Here is a 6,572-nt window from a genome sequence, read left to right on the forward strand (position 1 = left end):
GGTGTTAATTAGAAAGAAAGTTCAATTATTCAACCTAGGGTTAGATGTTATTAGTCTCGAGAGAGATAATAATATAACTTAGGGATTTCTACAGATCAAGTCTAATGAATAAATCGTCTGATTCAGAGTCAAATAACAAGTGAATTCTAGGTGGATTTTTCCTTAGGTATTGTCTCAATCAATCGAATTTTCCCAAAAGTATTTTCCCAAGTTTTCTTTCTGTGCATTCTTAGTTAGTAATTAGTTTAGACAGCCAAACCTCTTAAATTTTAGGCTAGATAATAAAAAGGAAGTAAATACTAGTACTCGTAGTTCCTTTGGGTTTGACAATCTAGTCTTACCGAGCTATACTACTGTTTGATAGGTACACTTGCCTTAATCGTGATAATAAGTTAGTCTCAAGACCGTTTCATTTATAAATCTTTAAAACCTGTTACGAATATCACGCATCAAGTTTTTGGCGCCATTTCCGGGGAACTAGGATATTAGGAAAACTCGATTTTTATTACTTTAGCCATTTACTTTATTCGCAATTTAAGTTTGTATTTTCTTTTCTTTTCTAATTTTTCTCTTATTTTCTTCTGACAGGTTTTTCTAGTTTATAACCAGAAGAAACCCGTCAGGACCACTACTTTTTAACAGCAAGATCGATCGCATAGTTTGCAGAAACTGAAGAGAAATAAGGCGAAGCTTACGATACACAGAGGAAGAGCAAGAGGACAATACTTCAACCATAATCGAGGAGATGGCTGAAAACCAAGAAAATCCGCTACTTACTGCCATTGCTGTTAATCAGAATCCTGCTCCGCGCACTATGTGTGATTATGCTAAATCTTCTTTAACAGGAACTGAATCGAGCATAGTTAGACCTGCTGTAGTTGCAAATACATTTGAACTAAAACCTAACACAATTCAAATGATATAGCAATTTGTTCAGTTTGATGGTTTGCAGGACGAGGATCCCAACGCTTACTTGGCAAATTTCTTAGAGTTTTGCGACACTTTTAAAATGAATGACATTTCTGATGAAGCCATTCGCCTTCGGTTGTTTCCCGTTTCATTGAGGAATAAGGCTAAACAGTGGTTGAAATCGTTGCCACGATGATCAATCACTACTTAGGAACAAATGACCTAAAAGTTTTTATTAAAATATTTTCCGCCGGCTAAAACGGCTAAATTACGTAATGATATCTCTTCCTTTGTGCAGATGGATTTAAAAACACTCTACGATGCATGGGAGAGATACAAGGACCTTTTGAGAAAATGCCCTCACCATAGGTTACCACTCTGGCTATAGGTTCAAACCTTTCATAATGGCCTGAATCCTTCGACTCGACAAATGGTTGACGCAGCTGCTGGTTGAACCATCAATAATAAGACACTTAAAGGTGCCTATGAATTTATAGAGGAGATGTCACTGAATAACTATCAGTGGCAAGTCATGAGGACAAAGCCAACGAAAATAGCCGGCGTTTATAATGTCAATACGGTCACCATGCTCTCTAATCAGGTAGAACTCTTGAATAAGAAAATTGATGGTTTCCTTAGTTCTTCACATGTTCACCCAGTAATGTAATGCGAAGCAAGTGGGGATGGATCAAACAGTTCAGAATACCCACCTTATGGCCACAACATAGAGAACGAACAGTTAAATTACATGGGTAACAATCCTCGATCTCAAAACAATCCTTATAGCAATACTTACAATGCAGGTTGGAGGAACCACCCAAATTTTTCATGGGGAGGCCAAGGGAATTAGAGACCACCACCTCCAGGCTTCCAACAACCACCCTACCAACAAGAGAAAAAACTGAACATTGAGGAGATGCTAACAAATTTATCTCAATGTCAGAAAATTATTTTCAGAATACCGAGACAGCACTCAAAAATCAACAAGCATCAATCCAGGGGCTCGAAACTCAGATTGGACAGCTCGCCAAATTGATTTTCGAACGACCACAATGTAGTTTTCCAAGCAACACTGAATCTAACCCAAGGGAGCAACTTAACGCGATTTCCATTCAAGATGAAGATGGGCTAGTTGCAGAACTAAGGCCAGAAACGGTGGTAAGCATAGGTAAGGATGAGCTAGGCCACAATGAGCTAAAGCCGGTGATTACAGAATATAAACCTCGCGTGTCATACCCCAATGCGACAAGGAAAGACCGCTCAGACGAACAATTTGGTAAATTCCTTAAACTTCTAAAGAAACTACATATTAACTTGCCGTTTATTGAAGCCCTTTCACAGATGCCAAACGCAGTCAAGTTTTTAAAGGAGTTTCTAGCAAATAAACGGAAGTTAGATGAAGCATCGCAGGTGGAACTGAACGCAGTCTGCTAAGCCATTCTACAGAATAAGCTGCCCAAAAATTAAAAGATCGAGGGAGTTTTACAATTCCTTGTTTAATTGGTAGTTTAGATGTTAATAATGCGTTGGCTGATAGGGACTAGTATTAACGTTAAGCCTTACAAATTGTTTAAGCAACTAGGTCTAGGGAAACCCAAACAAACTAGGATGAGCATTCAATTAGCAGATAAAACAGTCAGATTTCCTAGGGGTATTATTGAAGATGTACTCATTAAAATCGACAAATTTATATTCCCAGTTGATTTCGTTGTTCTAGATACAAAGGAGGATAGCAACGTCCCCTTAATTTTAGGAAGGCTCTTTTTAGCAACCGCTAGAACAATTATTGACGTTGGCACAGGTGAACTCACACTTCATGTGGGAGACGAAACAATCACCCTTTAAGCCCGTAATTCGAATAACACATCAAAAAATAAAGGTGATTGTATAAATCATTTGGCTAAAACTAAACATATAGTGCAACCTTCTTTGCAGAAAACAGGTTCAAAGAACATACATAAGCCAAGCAACAACAAAAAACCCATCCATGAAGAACGAAGGTTACAAATCGAGGAGCTAAATGAATGGCAAACATACACGATAAACTAAAACCACGCCATGAGGAGCTTAATTCCTCCAAAAATAAACTTAAAATTGGAGACAAAGTACTACTAGATGCAGCAGATCCTCAAATCACCACTTCTGAACTAAATGAAGAAACCCCTCTTACGGTGATTAGTATTTTTCCATATGGTACGGTCGAGGTAAATCACTCCAAATTTGGCACGTTCAAGATAAATGGTACTCATCTTAAACCTTATGTTGATAAAATTGATAGCAGGATGAGGAGTGTAAACTCCTCGATTCACCATGATCACACACCAGAGAAGTAAGTCGAGCTTAGACTATAAATAAGCACTTCTCGGGAGGTAACTCGAGCACTAACAGTATTAATTTCTTTAAATTTTAGTTTCTAACATCTAACGTACTAACCAAATGATGGAACGTAGGATTCCTAAAGCCCACACGGCCAGGCACATGGGTGTGCCTTAAGCCATGTGAAAACAGGGTAAAATTTTCCCAACACGGGAGCGATAAGTAGCCACGGCCGTGCAACATGGCTGTGAGCGAAACTGCCAAAACAACACGGGCATTAGACACGCCTGTGTCTTGAAACTGTGGTTAAAATTAAGAATGGAACACGGGCGTTAGACACGACCGTGCCCTCCACCTGTGGTTGACACTGTCAAAACGAACACAGGTGTGGACTTATGTATACGGACGTGAGAGAAGCGAACGAAGCAAGACACGGCCGTGCAACATGGCCGAGTACACCGATGCGTCCAATTTCGAAAACCACAAAATGTAGGAGCTGAAACGAAGGCACACGGCCGTGCCCCACGGCCATGTGCCTCAATTTCTCTATAAACACCTATTATCTATCTTAGCTTTATCTTTATATTTTGAAATTACTTTTTATTTCCTGTTAATACTATTTTATCTTGAGTTTTTACAATTTCTATTTTCAACTATTTCATTACGATTAATTATGCTTCATTATATTTCCTAAAGAGCTCCAAAGCTCATCATCAAATAGGAACTAAAAAACTCCAATGGCACATGACTTATGGACTAATGAGCCTCTACCACCACCTGAGTATCGTCCTCCACCCTCATCTTTGCTTTGGCCAATTATTCTCCATAACTCTAATTCAAGGAGTTCATTCATCATTCAAGGAAGTTTCACTTCTCTCCCTATCTTATGATTATACATCTTTCTTTTTCAATATATCTATCTTTGTACATTGAGGGCAATGTACATCTTAAGTATGGGGGGTTTTTATATCATCATTAGAAATCCCTGAATTTTGTCTTATTCTCACGAGAATTACTCATATCACTATTAGAATGAATTTTAATTAATTTATGATTTTTATTGATATGTTTTGAATTAAAACATAGGCATTTATGCATTGATTGTTTAAACTTTAAGACATTAGGGAATCAAGCATGATAAGTTGATTTTTGAAGAATTAAAAACTTTTAGGTTGTTTCCCTAAGTTTAGGTATTATCTTGAGTTGGAATTCACAAGTTTAAATATCAAAAAGCCATAATTTTGTGAGATCTTGAACCTTTAGAGCATCTATTATTTCTTTCATGCTCACTTTCATTATGAGTGCGTCAGTATTGAATTGTTATTCTAGAACTTGTTTGATTATGCATGTCAAGACCACACCGTTTGATTTGATATGTCAAAATGATAAAGGCACTTAGGTTTAACCTACTCACTCCACAAAAACATACCTTCATAATTAACCCTTAGTGAAACCCTTTGAGCCTAACAAGCCATTAATTGATTTACCCTGAATATTAACCCATAAACCATTATTGTTAAAATCCCCTAATTTGATCTCTATTTTTGTCGAGATTTGATTTGAACTAATTTTTTAGCTATGTTTTGTTCTTCTATGTATTTGACTTGTTCTAAAAAAAAAACAACAACAACAATACTTACATACATATTAGTAGTAACTCGCCATTTGTTGAGCTTGAATGTTAATTCCATATTCTGAGAAGAAGCTCACTTGTATTCAACTAATGACTCGTCATTTTTCTAGCTAGGTAATTTTTCAATTCAATCTCGATTCAACCTTTTCTTTCATCTTGTGACCAGACCCCCTAACCAAAGCTTCGTTACAACCCTCTAAAGACCTTTTTGATTGAGGTGTCATCTCAATATATAGTGGTGGAGATTTGATTTTTAAGCAAGCCTATAGTAATAACTTTTCATATTGACTAATGAGTGCTTTAATTGATGTCCTTAAACACCTTGAGTGATTTGAGTGAATCTTTAGTAAGGATGTTAAACTCTGTGATATTTTGATCAAGGTAATCACTTAGATGACGGGAGACACCTATGTTTTCATGATAAAATGCTCAACTTAGAATGTCTGAAACTTTGATATACTTTTAGTTGAATTTTCAATGTATAAATACTCATGGATTATTTTGAGATATTATTGATAGGGATTATAAATTGAGAAGAATTTATTTTGATCGTGAGTTGAGGATTTTTCTTAAGGACAAGCAAATGCTTAAGTGTGGGGGTATTTGATAAACCGTAATTTATACATATTTTTATCCCATGCTTAGCGCATTTACGGATGAATTCTCCTTAGATTTGGTGAATTCGATGCTCCTAATCCTTTAATTTCATGTTCTATACTTAGGTGAGCATAGGATAGTAAAAAGAGCGAGAAATGGGCTGAGAAATGTGCCGAAAACGGAGAAAATGGAGCCACATGGAAAAACAACACGGCCTGGGCTTCCTCACACAGGCGTGTCACATAGCCGTGTCAATTTGGCAGGATCAAAGCACGACTTACACGGGTGGATCACACACCTGTGCCCATTTAACAGCCTTAACCACGACCTTAAGTAATCGCACACGGGCGTGTCACACGGGCGTGTCCCTGCCGAACCCAAGTTTAGTCCAATTCGGAAAAGGCCAATTTTGAGGGCTCTTAGGCATTCCAAAGCCTATTTAAACACTTGAGGAGGCACTTAGAAAGGGGACGCAGAGTAGGAAGCAAGGAACTACTCAAGGAAAGCCGATTGATCCATCTCAAAAGCCAGATTCATCATCAAGACTGAAGATCTCCCTTCAAGTTCCTTCAAGATTTTTGGGTTTTCTAATGTTTTGTTATCTTTATGCTTTTGAGATGTTTTCTTTCATAAGTATGAACTAAACCCCCTAAATACCTAAGGGGAATGAAACCTAAGATGGATCTTGTTATTATTATCTGAATTGTATGATAAATATTTGACTTGTTCTTAATTATGTGTTCTTAATTCTTGTTTTGATATTCCAGGATATTGAAGTTAAGCTCTTATTCAGAGGAGGAATAGACCCTGTCTAAGAGTAAATTTTTCATAATTAAGCAGAGTTGATTCCACGCCTAGAGATAGGGTGATAAGATTTTTCTAGATTAGGGTGAAACCTAATAAGGGGATCCATAGATCGAGTTAATATAATCCTAGGGTGTTAATTAGAAAGAGATTTTAGTTATTCAACCTAGGGTTAGACGTTATTAGTCTCGAGAGAGATAATAATATAAGTTAGGAATTTTTACAGATCAAGTCAAATGAATAAATCGTCTGATTTAGAGTCATATAACAAGTGAAGTTTAAGTGGATTATTCCTTAGGTATTGTCTCAATCA

The 6,572-nt window shown here is 36.9% G+C and overlaps 1 non-coding gene across 1 annotated transcript; it reads right to left on the reverse strand.

Annotated features, from left to right (window-relative positions):
* Positions 1-1,174: 1,174 nt before the first annotated feature.
* LOC121210550 (small nucleolar RNA R71) lies at positions 1,175-1,281 on the reverse strand. Its single transcript, XR_005905667.1, has one exon. It is a non-coding gene; the product is annotated as a small nucleolar RNA R71 (small nucleolar RNA).
* Positions 1,282-6,572: the final 5,291 nt, after the last annotated feature.

This window comes from Gossypium hirsutum, chromosome A11 (assembly GCF_007990345.1).
Source record: "Gossypium hirsutum isolate 1008001.06 chromosome A11, Gossypium_hirsutum_v2.1, whole genome shotgun sequence".
NCBI classification, from domain to species: Eukaryota; Viridiplantae; Streptophyta; class Magnoliopsida; order Malvales; family Malvaceae; genus Gossypium; species Gossypium hirsutum.